An 18,961-nucleotide genomic window follows, 5' to 3' on the forward strand; every position below is an offset into this window, starting at 1 on the left:
GGATTTGGGGACGCCAGGCTCTCTGTCATCTCAGGACTCACTCATATGCCTCTGTGCTCCATTATTGTCCCACTGACGCATCTGTCTAACACAGCAGAGAGAGAGAGAGAGAGAGGGAGAATTAAGGAAGGAGAGATGTGTGTATGTGTGTGTGTGGGCGGCTGGGCACTGGCTTTAATTGACAGTTTCAGTATTTCTGAGTTTCTTTGACAGCCCCAGATACTGTAGGAAAGTTTCCAAAAAAATGTTAGGGTTTGAAAATTTCCTATAGCAAATCACCTGGATATTATACATGATCAGATCAGGACTTAAATGGAAGCAGTGGGGTGTAATATCTACTATCGCGTTAGTATGCAGGACTTAGTCTCTAAATGTCTCTGGGTGATAAATGCTGTGCAAATCACATTAACCATACACATCACCGCTGGCCATACCACACTCTCTTTGCTGATGTCTTTGTGTGCACATTTTTATGTGTGTGTGTGTGTGTATTTGTGTGCAGTGTCTTTGTGTCTCTGACTTTTTCTTGTGCGCACAATCAGGAATTATGAATCTGAAATCGATAATGAGAGATGGGCTAAAAATACAAGACAAAGACGGACTGATTTCTCTGAAAATAAGAAAAAGACAGAAACATTTTTATGTATTTCACATGAAGTTATCTAACAGTCTGCAGGAGACAAGGTTTCATATTTTCACTTACATTATGACAAATCTGGGAAGTTTAGTGTCCATTTCAGATGTTACAATGTGTGAGAAAAAGATTCTATAACGCTGCAGCACTGACACAGTTAAGGTTTTTTTTTTTTTTTTTACATGAATAGAATGTGTCTTGTGTATAATCTAATCAGAGGGTTTTTACATTTTTCCCTTTAATTGTCCCTCCTCTGCTGTTAAACATCACATTATTATTACAATATCTAGTCACTTGGCTCCCAAATATCATTGTTGAAGAATCAGAACACTTAGTGCATGCAGGGTACTCCACAGTCATATTAAAGTGTGTTAAATGCTTGCAAATTAAGCACATTTTAAACTATTAACCATAACTGTAAAATGGAACACCACAGATTGTTTAGTATAAGTATAGCTGGAGGGGAAAAAAACAAAACACAAAAACTGAGTTTACTAAAATAAAGTGACATGCCTTTGTCTGTTGTGCAGGAGCAGGTCAGATGGATGGGTGATTTTTCAGCCACAATACAAACAAACAGTGTAAAGTGTGGGAAGGATGGAACAACTGTAGGAGGACAGACGAGTACACGGACAACACTGGTTATTTGGTGACTAGATCTTTTGCAATGTCAAGCAAGTGAGAGACTAATCTTCACTAGTGAGCAACAGTAGAAATCTAAATGGGCCTCACATGAAATATTGTTCCTTCTATCAACAACATATGCCACACACTGTAAAACAATGATTTCTAAAAAAGTGACAAAAGCCTTATTTCTAGAACATTTGCCTTATTTTTCATCTAAATAGGGAAAAATCTTGCAAAGACATTTTTACATAAGAAAAATATCCTTATTATTTTTTTTTTTTTTTAAAAAGGCTAATATCAAGGTGATTTTATTTCTTGTACTAAACACTGTTTGCTAAAATTCTAGCATTTTTGTCTAGTTTTAAGGCACATTATGTTTTTTTAGTTGATAAACTTTTTTGCTTTTTTTAAGAATTCTAGACAATAATTTTTTTCTTACCCCATTGGCAGAATTTTTTTTCTCAATATAAGCCAGTTTGACCAGATTTAGGAATATAAGGCTTATTTCTAGCAGGGCATTTTTTGCAGTGCATTTAAAATCTCAAGGTGTGATATTCAGTGAATTGAGTGGTGATCGTGTACATTGTAACATACTGAATACTGATCCAGGGGTACGTTTCTGGGTTAAATAGTGAACGCAGCTGTTTGCGCGCCCCTCAGTGCGAATAGTGAGCGAATGATGGGTCGGGGAACGCAGAGCCTTTAAGAAACCCGAATTCCGTTTCTGCGCTCATTTCGTTCACTAAGCCATCGGTCACTCACTATTTGCGTTGAAGGGTGCGCTAAACAGGTGCGTTCACTATTTAACCCAGAATGAACACCTCCGCTCCTGCTGTTTCCAGTCAGCTGACAGCATTATGGTTTGAATGAAGAAGTATTAGAGGATATCTGTGAGCCCGGATCTGTGACCTCCTCCCTTACCCTCACCTGTTTGGATGGACCTCCTCACCCTCATCTGACTATAGATGGACCCCCTCAGCTGTCTGCACCCCTGCCACACACACACACACACACACACACACACACACACACACACACACACTCTGAACTGAACTGAATTATTTACACGTATATATAGTCCGGCTGGACGTCTAAGGACGACCCCAGTAATTCTGCACTGGTGACTTTATTAACAGAATTCTAAATGGTCACTGTTGGTCATAACCACGGCAACAACTGGACAAACAGATTGTATAGAAAAACGGAACTCTGTTCTGTTCCTCTCATCCACGCACTCATATATCATTACGCATGCACAGACACACACACACCCGCTGGTGTGTGCCACCAGTTCACTAGTTCTGGTCCCATACAGTTCTCATTCATTCATTCATTCATTCATTCATCTCTCAAAGCCACACACACTTTGTCCTGAACTAATCTATATTTACCTCCACCAAGGAGGTTATGTTTTTCCCGGCGTTAGTTTGTCTGTCTGTCTGTCTGTGTGCAAGATAACCTGGACGGATTTGGATGAAAATTTCAGGAAATGTTGATACTGGCACAAGGAACAAATGATAAAATTTTGGTGGTGATCAGGGGGGGGGGGGGGGGGGGGGCAAAGATTTGCTGTGGTGGAGGTCTGCGCTCTCCAGGGAGGCACTGATCTGCCTTGGCGGAGGTCTGCGCTGTCCGAGTGCTTTTCTATTTATCCATAAATCCATAGAAAATAAAATTCAGTGAGCGGATCAGTCCTCACTCTGTAAATTCGTTTTTATCAGTGCAAAATGTCCATGGAAAAATCTGATATCATTAAAAATATTGTCAGACTTGTGTTAAAATCTTCTTCTACAAATGTAAATAATATTTCAAAGGAAATACATGACAGAAACAAAGTGAAATGAAGCTACAAGAATACATCCTCCTTCTAACACGGACCTCTGAGGTCCGCATTAAAATCAGCTCTTTAACGAGGAACTGGGCGAGTGCTCACTTTTAACCAACTAGCCCAGAAACGGGATAGCACATTTTGTCATTGCGTTGGGGTTAATGAACTAACGAACGAACGCATTTTGTGTTGCACTAGTTGTTAACGAACAAAGAGCGAGCCCAGAAACGGGATAGCACAAAATGCGTTAAATAGACTCATTTTGCGTTGCACTGGGCTTAACGATAATGAACTAGTGCAGAAACGAGCCCCAGCCTCACCTACTGTAGCTGCAAAAAACACAAAAGTCCCTCATTCGAGCCTTTTTAGATCTGTTTTGTCCAGAGATTTTTGAGTTATGGATATATTTAACTGAAGTCCACACTGAAACATATGGGTGGTGCTAATACAATTATTTAGTCATGTTAATAACTGACAATTCAGTAATAGTGGGTTGGTTGGAAGTTAGTTTTGCGGGTGCACAGCTGTATACACATCTACTAATTAAAGACCATTTGAAGGGTTCACTGTGAGCTGCTTTGCCAAAGATATCGAATCACCGTGACAACTCCACGTTGCACAAATATACCAGCAAATTTACACACATGCAAATGGATGGGTGTGAATTAGCTGGTATATTTGTTACAAAATGAGCACCTTTCTATGCCAGGAAAGCATGTGGCAAAACCATCAGTTTCCACCACATTAGAGGGTTAGATTAGTGCAGTTAACTGCACACCAAGTCAGCCCTTACTCTCAGTTTGTGTCTCTTTTTCTTTAAATCTTTCAGTTTGCGAGATTTGAGTGAATATATGATAAAGGTGATTTCAAAGGCAGAATTTTCAGCCACACACTAATGGGTCAGGTATGTCTAGGGCTTATCTCAGACTTTCATCAATTAAAAAAAAAATGCTGAAAATCAAGTGGCTTTGTTACAAACATTTCATCTACAGTAAAAAGAAAAAAAAAAAATTGGATTCATGTAACTACTGCTGAATACATTGGAGTTATGACTCAGATTCTGACACGTTGCCTCTCTTGGTGTTTAGGGACACTGTTTCAGCTGATGTGCAATGGTGTAAGTGCAATAATTAATTACAAACATGCAAATTCTGAGACATTTAAATTCTGAAATCCTGGTAAATATTAAGTTAATTCAATGCTTACATTTTTATTACCCCGTTCCTCAAAGGGAGAGGCAAGGGGTATTGTTTTTGGTTTGTTTTGTTTGTTTCTTAACACTTTAGCAGCAAAACTATTAGTCCAATTCATACCAAATTGGGTTTATAGATTGCCAGTGACCCAGAATAGATGTCATTACATTTTGGGAAAGGTAGGTCAAAGTTCAAATTTTTTATGATTTTTTAAAATCTTCCCATTTACTTATAATGAGTGAATTACATGCACGGAATGGGGTTTGTTGTGCTTGGCACCACTTGTTTATGTGTTTTTTTCCTTATAACCCTTTTTTTCCTAAGCATTTTATTAAACATAATGATTATGCTAATGACCCACTGTTGAAATATAGTGACCAGTAGCACTTTCATTTTATCCTCTGTTGTCACACTCAGAATTGACACAGCTATTATGTTAAATTAAACTGACTTTAAGGATCTTTTAAAAAGATGTTTGGCTGTCAAACGTTTGGCTTCCAGTCTTAATTATGGACGGGTGCATCTGGAAAACAGAGCACACACATAGCACATTATGAGCTGGTTTCTCTGGCTGTGATTAAGCCAGCAGGCTCTGTGCTACAGATGGTTAGATGTGGTTACAGTTGGGCTAACATCAACTGCATCCTACACCTGTTGTTGAGCCAGTGTGCATGCACTGGAAAACCATAATGGGTACTGAATTTATAGAGATCCTGTCTCTATGAAATCAAGTGTTGATGAGTTCAAAACAGTTGGATGGATGGATGGATGGATGGATGGATGTTTATCTTACATAGAATGTTCTTAACACATAAATGTCCACTTAATTCTTCTTTTTATTCTTGCAAATTAACACTTTTGGAGATGTGTTGTTTTCACAGGGTGGAAGGGTATGGAAAAAGTAATCTAGAAGTAACACAAGTAACAAAGACACTATTTGCCTCTTAAATGCAGTGGAGCAGAGGTATAAAATGGCTTAATTCCAAACAAAGTAAATCTAAAATGTGTTGCCTTTGTCTTTTACAGTACATTAAAAATACTTACATTCCATCACTGATAGATCAACAATAGATGTTAATTTTTTCTTAGTAGTTTAAAAATGAATTTCTTTTAGTTTTTGAATAAAAGAATTACTATGTAAGTGCGTAGTTACTGAAATCCACCACTCAATATTTTACCTCCCCCACTCCTTTGGCTGGAGGTTTCCATCTGTGATGATACTATCTGTGAAGCTGGGTGAGATATCTCAGATGTTCCCTGGATATGCATCAGTGTTGGTTTGGGCGTTATGTAAATATACACATGCTTTGAATATGTGTACAACACTGTGTGGGCCACAGAAAACTGGGCGGCCGACAGATACCAGGATGCCACGAGGACAGTGTTCTCTATGATCCCTCTGACCCAGGAATAGTAGAGGAAGAAGCCTTCAGATACCACAAAGTGAAAATACTCCATTTCAGGTAAACATTCTTCCCTGAAGTGTGTATTTACCCTGCTCCCCCGAAGGGGAGGCACGGGGTATTGTTTTTGGTTCACTTTGTTTGTTAACACTGTAGCAGCAAATCTATTGGTTGAATTCATACCAAATTGGGTTTATAGATTGCCGATGACCCAGAATAGAACTTATTACATTTTGAGAAAAGTAAGTCAAAGTTCCAATTTTTTTCATGAATTTTTTAAAATATTTTTTTCCCCATTTATTTGTAATGGGCAAAATTTCAAACGTCTATGAGAACATCAATTTTGTTTCAATTTACTTCAAACTTGGAACATATATAGCGGCAGTTGATATGCTGACATCACCACATGAATAGACATGATGACATCAGCTGGATTAATGCCAAAATAAGATACAATACATGCAAGGGGCGGGGTTTATTGTGCCTAGCACCACTTGTTTAAAGCTATACCATATGATGTGGGATTTTTACACTTTTCTTTTGTCATCTTAAAATGCTCCTAATAAGCATGTGTCAAACTAAAATATGAAAGAAATCCACCAGGTTTTGAAACTCAAAAATCTTTAATTCTCATATAGTTCTGATAAAAGTCTAACCAATCATTTTAGTCGGTCCGAATGAAATAATTGGCTGAACCTGGCTGAGCCTCCTGTCAATCATCCATTACTGCCGTCCTGCATTCCGATCCATTATTGCTCTCCGCATCCGATATGTGTACCTCTGAATCTGACGCTTCACTCGCACTGCTTCTCTTGACACTGACCACAGTCTACTGTCTAAGGGTGTGTTTGGATAGAACTGAAATGCACATGTGGAAGGAAAAAAAATGGATTTATAAACAGAAACAACAACTAAGGGGAACAAACAGGAGTCCGATGAATGAAGGATGGAGGTAAAAGTCCGGAAGTCAGATGTACTGGACTAAACAGGTCTGCACAAAGCTCAGCTTTTATGACCGCAGTACCAATTCAGGTACATGTACTTGGTGTCACACAGTGTAGGATTATGTAGGATGATAAATGTATGGACTATGAAACCTCAAATGTCCACGGAAAATTCGCGGAGGCCGTGGGTTCACAGTGTGCGTGCTGGGCACCTCATCAGCTGAAGACACTGACCCAGCGCTGCACAGACCAGACCCTTAAATACATGGTCTACTGATGAAACGGGGGCTGCAGCAGGTGAATGATGTATCTGATTACTGAGGGAGGGGTCTGCGGACACGCCGGAGCGGACCGGACCTCCACTTCCACCTCCGCTTCCATCACTCGCATCAGGTTAGAGAAGGGGAGCGTCAGAGCGCAACGACACTGAGGGATTTACATGCAGTTCTATCGGGCTGCCCTCCACATCGAAATCCGATGTGGAAGGGGTACCCCCTGCGTCAAATAATGCCGAACGGGGCTCTGACCATGTGCCCATTTCTGACAACTTGGGATGAGCGGGAGGGAGGTGGGTTGTTCATGTTCAAAGTTTTACTAAGTGCTGTGAGAAATGCCACATCGGTAGGTATAGCTTTAAGTAAATGTATGTAGGTATGAACAACAAAACATAGTGTTGGAAGTCGATCGATAAAAAGCTGGTCATGACCAATAGCTATGCTGCCTCCTCTGTCACTGCTGGAATGTAACATGAGAAATCTTATGATAATGTTTGGTCATGACAAAAAGTAAAAGCTGATTTGCTTAATACTAATTATTAGCCATGAGTAAGCTAACTGTTATTTAGCCACCAGAAAATAGTGAATAAATTTGTAGTTACATCAGCATTCTGAATATAAACTCATTAGCATAGGCGATATACTGATTGAAGCACTGTTTCTGTGGAATGAATAGCTTTTGTTCTGAATGCACTGAATAATGTTTATTTTCTGTTTATTGTACAGTAATCTATGCTTGGTAACGTGCATTCAACTGAGAGCACAGAGTACTGCTATAAAGTCAGATAGAAAAGAACAGGGCTCTGACAATGTAAGCTGTGGCACAATTAAACAAGGTCATTTAGACTGATACAGGGTAAAACACCTGAAATGTGGTATAAATCCTATTTTTCTCCTAATATTATTTTCACCATAGAATATAAACCACAATATTTTAAATGTTGTATACTTAAGAAACTTATACACATGCAAGGTGTTGTTTATTTCAAAGCTTATATGAGTTTTCTATGGCAATATGTGAAATTTACATGTATGTTCTGGGTTAAAAGTAAGGGAATAGTTGTAATATGAGCAGATGTGCTCTAGTCCTGTCATTCATAAGAGAACTGGATGGCATTAAAATGCAATCAGACCCTGAATAAATTGCCCAGGGTTGCTGCAGATATTGTCTCAGACATACTTTTACTAATCTGACAGTGGTGACAGCTCCATACACTATGTCCAGATAGCATCATTGATATTAGCCAATTTGATGGTGGCTTCTTCATGCTCCAAACTATTATATTTATATCAGATTTTAAAAGTCTGCTATTGATTGACCTCTAGTTGATGCACTTGTATATTCTTGGGAACTATCCACAATAAAGTGTCTTTTATCATAAGTTCAAGCACTTTGACTTTGATAAGTACACTTGAATTTGCAATTGATTATAGGGTAGGAAAAAGTTGAGGTCAGAGTCAATCAAAGACTGAGTTCAGTATGTAAGATTTAGAGGAATATAATTGTACAAATGGAACATAGTATTTAGAATTTTCATTTATTTGAGTGCTCTGCAAAAAAAAAAAAAAAAAAAAAAAAAAAAAAAAAATATATATATATATATATATATATATATATATAGATGGATGGATGGATGTATATATATACACACACACACACACACACACACTATATTGCCAAAAGTATTCGCTCACCCATCCAAATAATCAGAATCAGGTGTTCTAATCACCCAGGGCCACCACAAACTGATTACACTCTATGTATTCATCATAACGTACTCCATGTGTCACCCCACCCCCAGTCTCTCTATATCTCTATCGCTCTCTCTTTTCTCCTCCTTTACTCTCTCTCTCTTTAACCCCAACTGGTCAAGGCAGACAGCCATCCTTCAGGAGTCTGGGATTGCTCGAGGTTTCGGCCCGTTAAAGGGAAGTTTTTCCTCGCCACTGTCACCAATCACAAGTGTTTGCTCCTGAAGGATTCTGTTGGGTCTCTGTAAACTTAATTTGATTCTGATTTGAACTGATAAAGCACTTTGTGACTCTGTGAAAAGTGCTCTATAAATAAAGTTTACTTACTTACTTACTTACTTAATCACTTCCATGGCCACAGGTGTATAAAATCCAGCACCAAGGCATGCAGACTGCTTTTACAAACATTTGTGAAACAATGGATCACTTTCAGGAGCTCAGTGAATTCCAGCATGGAACTGTGATAGGATGCCACCTGTGCAACAAATCCAGTCGTGAAATTTCCTCGCTCCTGAATATTCCACAGTCAACTGTCAGCTGTATTATAAGAAAGTGGAAGTGTTTGGGAACGCCAGCAACTCAGCCACGAAGTGGTAGGCCACGTAAACTGACGGAGCGGGGTCAGCGGATGCTGAGGCGCATAGTGCGAAGAGGTCGCCAACTTTCTGCTGAGTCAATCGCTACAGACCTCCAAACTTCATGTGGCCTTCAGATAAGCTCAAGAACAGTGCGCAGAGAGCTTCATGGAATGGGTTTCCATGGCCGAGCAGCCGCATCCAAGCCATACATCACCAAGTGCAATGCAAAGCGCCGGATGCAGTGGTGTAAAGCACGCCACCACTGGACTCTAGAGCAGTGGAGGCGTGTTCTCTGGAGTGACCAATCGTGCTTCTCCATCTGGCAATCTGTTGGACGGGTCTGGGTTTGGCGGTTGCCAGGAGAACAATACTTGTTGGGCCTCATTGTGCCAAGTATAAAGTTTTGTGGAGGGGGGATTATGGTGTGGGGTGTTTTTTCAGGAGCTGGGCTTGGCCCCTTAGTTCCAGTGAAAGGAACTGTGAATGCTTCAGCATACCAAGACATTTTGGACAATTCCATGCTCCCAACTTTGTTGGAGCAGTTTGGAGCTGGCCCCTTCCTCTTCCAACATGACTGTGCACCAGTGCACAAAGCAAGGTCCATAAAGACATGGATGACAGAGTCTGGTGTGGATGAACTGGACTGGCCTGCACAGAGTCCTGACCTCAACCCCATAGAACACCTTTGGGATGAATTAGAGCGGAGACTGAGAGCCAGGCCTTCTGTCCAACATTAGTGTGTGACCTCACAAATGCGCTTCTGGAAGAATGGTCAAAAATTCCCATGAACACACTCCTAAACCTCGTGGACAGCCTTCCCAGAAGAGTTGAAGCTGTTATAGCTGCAAAGGGTGGACCCACGTCATATTGAACCCCATAGACTAGGAATGGGATGGCGCTGAAATTCATATGCGAGTCAAGGCAGGTGAGCAAATACTTTTGGCAATATAGTGTGTATATATATATATATATATATATATATACACACACACACACACACACACACATATATATATACATATACATATATATATATATATATATATATATATATATATATATATATATATATATATAATTTTATTTTATTTTTTTCATAATCTTATCTCTATAGAGGGGTCTGCTATGTTTCTAGTCACTCAGAACATACTCCCTTTTCTTCATCTCTTCTCCATTTGACTGTATAGGTGGAATTCAACAAGGTCCGTTACTGTCATCTACTTTATTTAAATACCAGCTGGCGTTAATTTAGGTAATGCTGCCTCTAGAAAGGTTTTACTTACCACCACAAGGGAAGGATGGAGGAGCAGTCAAGATACAACCTGATGCCTCATCACTATACCATAAATACTACATACTGAATATAAGGAGATGCTGGCACTATTAAGTTAACTTCACATAAGCTCAGAAAAGCAACCCAGCTTTGTAACTACCTTTTTTCAAGATGGTTTTAAATAGTTAATAGGATCATTGGTGACTTTCCTATGTGTGTTAGCCTTGCCAGTGTATGTACGGTATGTATTCTTTCAAGTGCTCAGTGATTACAGAAGATGGATGGATAGATGGATGGATATTTATATTGAGAGCTATATGAGTACTTTACGAGCCATACAAGACATAATTTCCCCCACATCCACGTATTTTATTTTATTTATTTATTTAGTTTTATTTATTTAGTTTATTTGTCTCAAACTTTGAAGTAAAAAAAAAGAACTAAAAAAACCATAAGAGCAAGAAGTCAGTTACATATGCACCCATCAATCGTCATTAATCACAGAAAAAAGGTAACAAAATACAATAAATTTAACCTAAATGTACATATGAATCAACAGTTTGAGAAGGGACAGAAAGAAGCAAAGGCTTATCTAGTCCTGCCCCTTCCTTACTTTCAGACTAACTGTCACAATCCTATAGCTTCTCTACTTTTTATATATTTTCACTTTCACATTCATACATTTTCGTTTCGCAGTCGTACATTTTTACTTTCATATTCATGGATTTCCTGTTTCAACTTCGTATATTTCCTCTTTTACACTCATACATCTCTCATACATTTTAACTGGCACATCCATACATTCTCTAATACGCGCATATATAAAAGTAGAGTAAAAACTGATGAATATTACACACTCATTTTAGTTTCTCACCCTGTGTGTTTTGTGCTTGAATGTGTTCACTAAGGCACATACACACCAAAAGGAGGTTGTAAACCAGATGCCGTAGACCATTTATGTAATTTGCACTGAGAAGCAGCAGGTAATATAAATCTTCTTCCTTTTCTTCTTCAGTCAAGGATGAGTATTGCATCTGAAGCAGTGTAACATGTCTTGCTCTCACAGAGGTTTTGAATCAAAAACGAATATGTCAGTGTCACCATGCCCGTGTAGACAATGATTCTTCTCCTAATCCTGCGTATTCTCTTCTACAGTGAATCCTGTACCACAGAGGCAAACTCTGTCGCTGATGCTCTCATGGTTGATCTGACCAGGTTTCTCTGGAGAGTAGCCGGCTTGGGCCTGTTAGAATTAGACTGGAAATCAGGCCAATGGCATCACTTCAGAGACTGTTATAAAATTATACTGTACATCGAGTATTCTGTGTCATCATTATATACAGTATGTGGGCTTAATGAATCTTCAGCAAAATAATACCAAGTTATTACATGAGGACTGCTGAAATGAAAACAGCTGTCTGGGTGGGCAGACTGAGATAAGATTTTCAATCTCCATGGTAATATTGCTCGGGTGATGGTGTATTTTTAATGAACAAAGAAGACAATGTGTGTGTGGCTATAATCTGCACACCTTTTTAGGCAGTTTTGTTGGCTAAAAATGCATGACACATGTAATAGATAATATAGACTGATCTTAACCCATGAAGACCCAGTGTTTCTTTTGTGGCAGTTCCCAAAGGAATTTTTCTATCTCTTTAATCATTCTTAATTGATTTATCACCATTTATTATAATATTATCCTCTGTATTTTATGTTTTTTCAGTGTATTTTCGTATATTTAATTTTCTGATGATGTAGATGTTCATAAAAGCTCAGATTAAAGTTATGTTTTATGTCAGAAACAGAGAGAACTGAGGAAAAAGTGACTTTTTCAGCAAAATACATCATTAATTGAACATAAACCTAATGTGTCCATCCACTGTCATTGATCCAACTCTATGGGTTTACAGGTGAATCAATGTTGTAGAAGATGACAGTGTTTCCATGGTAACTACAGAGCCTCTGAACAAATGGGTGACCATGAAAAGATAAACTGCATTTTACACCAATTATTTACATGTGTTGATAGGATTAATGGATCACCAGGTATTTACATTTACATTTATGCATTCGGCAGACGCTTTTTTCCAAAGCGACTTACAGGGGAAAAACCAAAAAAAAGTGAAAGAAAAATACAAGAATAGATTAAAAACAAAACAGTTGTACAATTAAAACCCTGTCGTACAGAAGAATAAAAAGCAAAATAATAGACTAAAATACAAGAATAAATTAAAAGAGACATAAAAGCAGCTGTACACTTAAAAACAGAGAAATAAAAATACCAAGTAAAAACAACAGAATAGACATGATAATACATTTTAAATGGAATTTTTGAATGTTTATTTATCAGTATTGGTCACCAGTGGCTGTTTGGGTCTTTATGGGTTCATTTAGTCTATAGTGCTCATAATATTTGAGGACTTTTTATTTTAACTGAGCAGACACCCTCATTAGAGAGGGAGTAGGCTAATAGATGCAAACAATATCCATCAGGGCCATGTACCGATGTATGGAGCCAAAAGCCTACACATACCCAAGGCGTTAGACATAATCTTGCTTGATTATTTAGTATTAATCATTACTGTGGCCACAGACACACACAGAGTCTTTGTTTGGCTGTATGACTCTGTGCTGAGACAGTGTATGAATCACACATCCAAACAGTCTAGAAAATAGCATTCTTGAAAACATTGCGTATTTTTTTGTGTGTATCCGTGTAGGAAGAAGGGAGTGGGTGGGTCGGGGTGGGTTTGGGAAGCTTTCTTATAAACAGGTTAGGACTCCCGGTAACATCAATCCTGCTACAAACTGCTTTGATCAGTTTGTAGTCTCAATCCAATTTAAGAGCTCGCCCCAAGCAAGAGTGTGTATGTGTGTAATTTTGTTTATAAACTGTAAAGTGGTGTTTGGCCTATGGCTGCAGCTGGGCAGAGACTGCGGGCTAGAGCTGAATAATGTACAGTACACTACGCACACTCAAATATACACAAACACATGCACATATATAAACACACAAACTCATTCTCTTTGCAGTCTTTGCTGTGGGGAATCAAGCATCATTGATATTCCAAGTTGCTGCTTGCCACATTCAGGAAATAAGGAGTAGCCCATGAAACACAGCCAGCCCTTTGTACCCGCCTCTGTCTGTCTGTCTGTCTGTCCTACTGTCTGTTTGTCTGTGTGTCTCACTCTGCAGCACATAACAGTCAGACAGCTAATACAATTCACCCACTCCTTCCTCAGTGAGTTATTATGTACAATATTTATTGTTCTAAAACTGCGGCTGATCAGATTAGCATTTCATCCCCGAAAAAAACGTGGTATAAAATATTCAGCTTCAGGAAGGAAGAGTCATGGGAGCCCTGAGAGTGTTTATTCATGTGGCACCCTGGGAGAGTTCGCAGGAGCACGTTGGAGGGAACACTTTACAGTGCACAGCAGAGCTCATCAGCTGAATATATAACGCTCTGCTCCTGAAGGCATCGCTGTTCACTTTGGACTCCTACAGAGTGAACACTGCTGATCAGCAGGACACACACACGCGCACACACACACACACGCACACATGCACACACACATTGAATCTGTCTCCCATTTCACACCCACCCACACCTCAACCTCTCTTCCCCCAGAGCTGCCCTTTCTTCCAGCTCATTCCCCTGTCCTTAATGGGAGGAGGAAAAGATGTTAATAGGCAAGAAAATGTCAAGGACGGCTGTTCATGTCCTGCTTAGTCCAAAAATCAATGCTGAAAAAAGGAAGACAGTTGCTAACAAGAATCAAACACCTAAAATATTTCATAACGTGCAGGTATGGATATATTAGAAACAAGATAAAATAAATAAGAATAATCCTGGCATACACATGAATGATTAGTCATCTTCTGTTTTAGCTGCTGCAAACAACATTGCAAAGTCACTGTGCAAAGCTTTGCCTCTTTAATGAAAAGTGCTGATACATGTCAGAGTTTCCTGATCCATTAATCAAAGCACATTCCCAACTTATTAAAGCCAGCTTAGAGCAGCTCTTATCTTATCACGCCTGTAGTTTGCTCTCATCCTTCTGATTTTTTTTATAGCTGAATGATCCTGTAAAGAGACAGAAAAGAGAGAGAGAAGCAAATCTCATACCACATGTAGACAACCTTGCTAACAAGGCTCATGTATCTCAATCACTGTAAACAATATTAATCTCAACTAAAATATGCAAGACAACACTTCTCACACTAACAATGCCAGCGGCCACACGCAATGACTGGCATTTGCTGACAAATAGACTTAATTTAGATGTAACTCTATTTTGGTGTTATTAATTTCCCTCTCACCTACTTACACACACAGACAATCACACACACTGTCTGTCTGTCTGTCTGTCTGTCTTTCCCGCTCTCTCTTTTTTGTCTTTTTATAACTGATAAGGTTTGGGCTCTGACTGACAGGCGACCCAGCCTCCCTGCATCCTCCCACCCCTCTCTTCCTTTCTGTCTCTCCTTCTCTCTCATTTTCTGAGCTTCCCATTGCTCTCATTCTGCCTGTCAGCATTATAAAGCTCTATACCATGTGCACACACACACACACACACACACGCACACACACACACTCAGGCAGGAAGGGAGGAGAGAGAGGAGGAGGCCCCGAGTCTGTGCTGAAACAATGTCTCTAAGCTACTGTAACTGAAGTACTTTTTTAGAATCTCTGGTTTATAATGGCAATGTGAACATCACTATGGATGCACTCCTGACAGGACCGATGATGACTCTTCCTATGAGTTATTTTTTTCTTCTCTCCATGGTAGACAGTAGCCTGCAAATGTTTGACAATACGAAACTGAAAAATACCGTTTGGACACTTCCTGATATGACAAGCCGCAGAGAATGAAATCGGATAAACTATAATATCTAAGAAGTCCACTATATACTTTTGGATTTGCGTGTGGTTTAACTGTAGATTTGTAATAGATCCCTAAAAAGTTAACCTGTAAAAGCTCCAAAGTTAGAGCCAAATATGTACAGTCTTCAATTTTTAATCTCATGGATAATTTTACTGTCATTTTTCCTACATGAATTTGAGGAGATGGAGGGGTTAATTTAGGTGTCTAGAGTTATAGAAGTCACTATATTGGACCTTTTCATTTTCTGCAGAGAAAGTACTGGGTGACTGGCAGTTCCAGCTTTTTCAAGGCGCAACCATGAGTCAGTAGAAAGTAAAGAGTGAAATGTTGTTGAAAGCTAATAGTGATATAAATATTAATCAGTGTGTTTTAAAACTCTGCAGAACCAGATTGTCTAAAGCTACTGCAGTTCTGCTCAGTACCTCTATTTATCCATGGAATTCTGAATCAAATCAAACTAATGCCAATGAATAATGCTTTTTGATTAAATGATTAGTGATTAGTTAATTATCCCAGTGCCACGTTTAAGAGTATTATTCAACCTTACTTATTAGCTTTAGGATTGAAGTTGACATGGCTCTTTGTGTGTTTCTCTCATGTGGTATATTACAGGAAAGGTAAGTGGATAAATCAGAACAATTAAATACATACATTGCCAGGCCTCAACCCAGCGCCAACAGGTGTCTCGGTTAAATGAAGAATAAATTGAAATCAAAAATACCCACAAACAAGCAGCAGCTGACGGTGACTAGCAAATGTAATAAAGTCCCACAAAGCAAGCAGTTCAGAATCAGTTTATTTGCCATTTGCAGAAAAATCGCATTGGAAAACGAGTTGCAAGAGCTCACCATAAAAATGCATAAAAGACAGAGCAAGGTAAAAAAAACAATGAAAAATTACATGAAAAAGAGTAATAAAAAGACAGGTGCTCCCGTAGATCAACCGACACTCACTTGGACAAAGTGCATGAATATAAAATGCATTATTTATACACAAATGCAAAAATAAAACACATACCATACATTGTTAAGTATGTGATGTGGAGTTGTTAAGGCTACGAAATGACTTCCATCCAGTCTTCAATTTCAGTTACCTTTGAGTCTGTAAATGCAGGGACTACACTTAAAATGATTGTAATTCCTAAATGATTACAGTTTTTCACAATCACTAAGGCACATTGTTTTCAAAGCTGCACCCCTTTTTACAAAACTGTAAACACAAAACCCAAGATTCAATCTACATTCACAAAATCTCTCCCTCTTCTTACAAAAACAAACAATTGCCTCAAAACTATTTTACCTGCACTCAAAAGCCAACACTGCTTTCAGACACACACACACACACACACACACACACACACACACACACACACACACACACACACACAAGCAGGTAACATGTAAACACTACAGAACAGTCACTACACACTACACACTACACAGCAAAATGGAAAAGACTGCATCCAGCGCATGCAGAACATAATGTTTATTACATATTATATATACATTTAGCATTTACTTAAAAGACCAAGAAAACTGTAAAAGAAAAGCACATTACTGCAAAACACTCAAAAATCTCATACATCTTCAAATTAAATTGATGACAGATTCATTCTGCCTCAGCATCATGTCTTTGAGGACTTCATCCACATCACAGACAATATTGTCCCACCGCATTATGTAATACCGGAGCAACATGTGATAATTCAATTTTTCATTATGTAATAACGCCACATTTTGTAATAAAATTGTTGAACACATTTTGTAATAAACTTGGCGCATTTTGTAATAACTTATTACGTATTGCAACAATTATTACAAAATGCTGGTGTTGCACTTTATTTTACAGAAAATGTAATAATTTTGTGCATTATGTAATAAACCATCAAAAAAACATTGAAATTGATGCCTTAATTCAGTGTTTTTCAACCTTGGGGTTGCCTGGAATTCAAATGGGGTCACCTGAAATTTCTAGTAATTGATAAAAAATAAGAACTTACTAATAAAAAAATATATGGTGAGTTAAGAGAGACAATCACTATATATAAAAGACATGACAAACTGTGAAGCTGAAACTGAAGCACTGTGGTACTGTTTATCTTTCAAATGTTCATAGTGGTTGGTTTAAGATGCTGCAGCTCTTTCATAATTCATAGTTGGAGCTATTGTTTTTTCAGTATTAATTTGCAGCCTTGGAAATCCAAGCTGGACTGACTGTACATATCCTGACCGAGGAAAATAAAATTCTCACTTTATGCAGTAATCTACACCTGGCTTTTCTGCCTCCGTCCATAATAATATACATTATTTAGACTAAATGTCATCTAAAATTAATGTTTATTTGCAACATATTATAGCAAACTATTACATGATCTAAAATAAATTAAATTCAGCAAAAAAAAAGTCTGTCTTGAATGTCGGGGGTCGCCAGCCAAAAAAAGGTAGGGAACCACTGCCTTAATTGGAAAAACCATCATACCAACAGTAGAACATTAAGCATTTTTGTTTAACTAGCACATTCTAGATGTGGTAGTTCTGATGCTGGGGAGAGCTGACTTTTGGGAAAAGATGTTGGTCTATATCTTATAAGTACTGACATAAAAAAAAAAAAGGGTAAATCATGATATTTATTATTTTATATGTGATAGTTGATGTATTTCGATTACAACTGAATTGTGATAGTTATCATTTTACGTATTTAGTTGGTAATGTGGTCCTACTGTTTATCAGTTGTTTATCAGTTGTCACGGCATTGCTAGGTGGTGATTGTTCACTTCAAAAGAGGTCTGAAAATGTCACTCTACACATTGTTCACTTTAAGAAGGTCATGTGACAGCTTAGTAACGTTACCCCATTGTTATAAGTGTAGGCAACATGGTTCTGGGCATGTTGTTCTGCTGGCATGATGGTTTTTCCAATTAAGGCATTGTTAAGACTTCTGGGTAACATGTCCAGCCTTTTAGGAGGGCTAAAATTTTGAAAAGTCTGAACAGGCATCAATTTCAATAGTTTTTTGATGGTGTATTACATACTGCACCAAATTATTACATTGTCTTTAAAAAAAAAAGTGCTACACCTGCATTTTGTAATAACTGTTGCAATATGTAAGAAGTTATTACAAAATGTGGCAAAGTTTATCACAAAATGCATTCAAGAATTTTATTACAAATGTGACATTACATAATGAGGTGAAAAATTATTGCATTATCACCTATTGCATCATTATTACATAATGTGGCGCTCCAGTCCCTTTCCAGGCAATGGGGTAGGAACCCTCTGGTGTGTTGGATCCAGCCTTGACAACACTCCACACTTATGTCACCACAGACCATCTCCACTGGTTCAAACAGATTTGCCCTGGTATATGGGTTTGGGTCATAGACCTTCCACTGTTATGCACAGAAACATTCTCCTATTGGGTTCAGGAAAGGGCTGTATGGTGGAAGGCATACATTTATGAAACTCTAGCTGATATTGAACCACTCCTGTATCTGGACATTGTCCCAAACCACAACATAAACAGAATCCTCTGCCTCTCAGGTTGTTTCCATCCATTGTTGGAGTC

The sequence above is a fragment of the Sphaeramia orbicularis genome, chromosome 6 (assembly GCF_902148855.1).
Source record: "Sphaeramia orbicularis chromosome 6, fSphaOr1.1, whole genome shotgun sequence".
NCBI lineage: Eukaryota > Metazoa > Chordata > Actinopteri > Kurtiformes > Apogonidae > Sphaeramia > Sphaeramia orbicularis.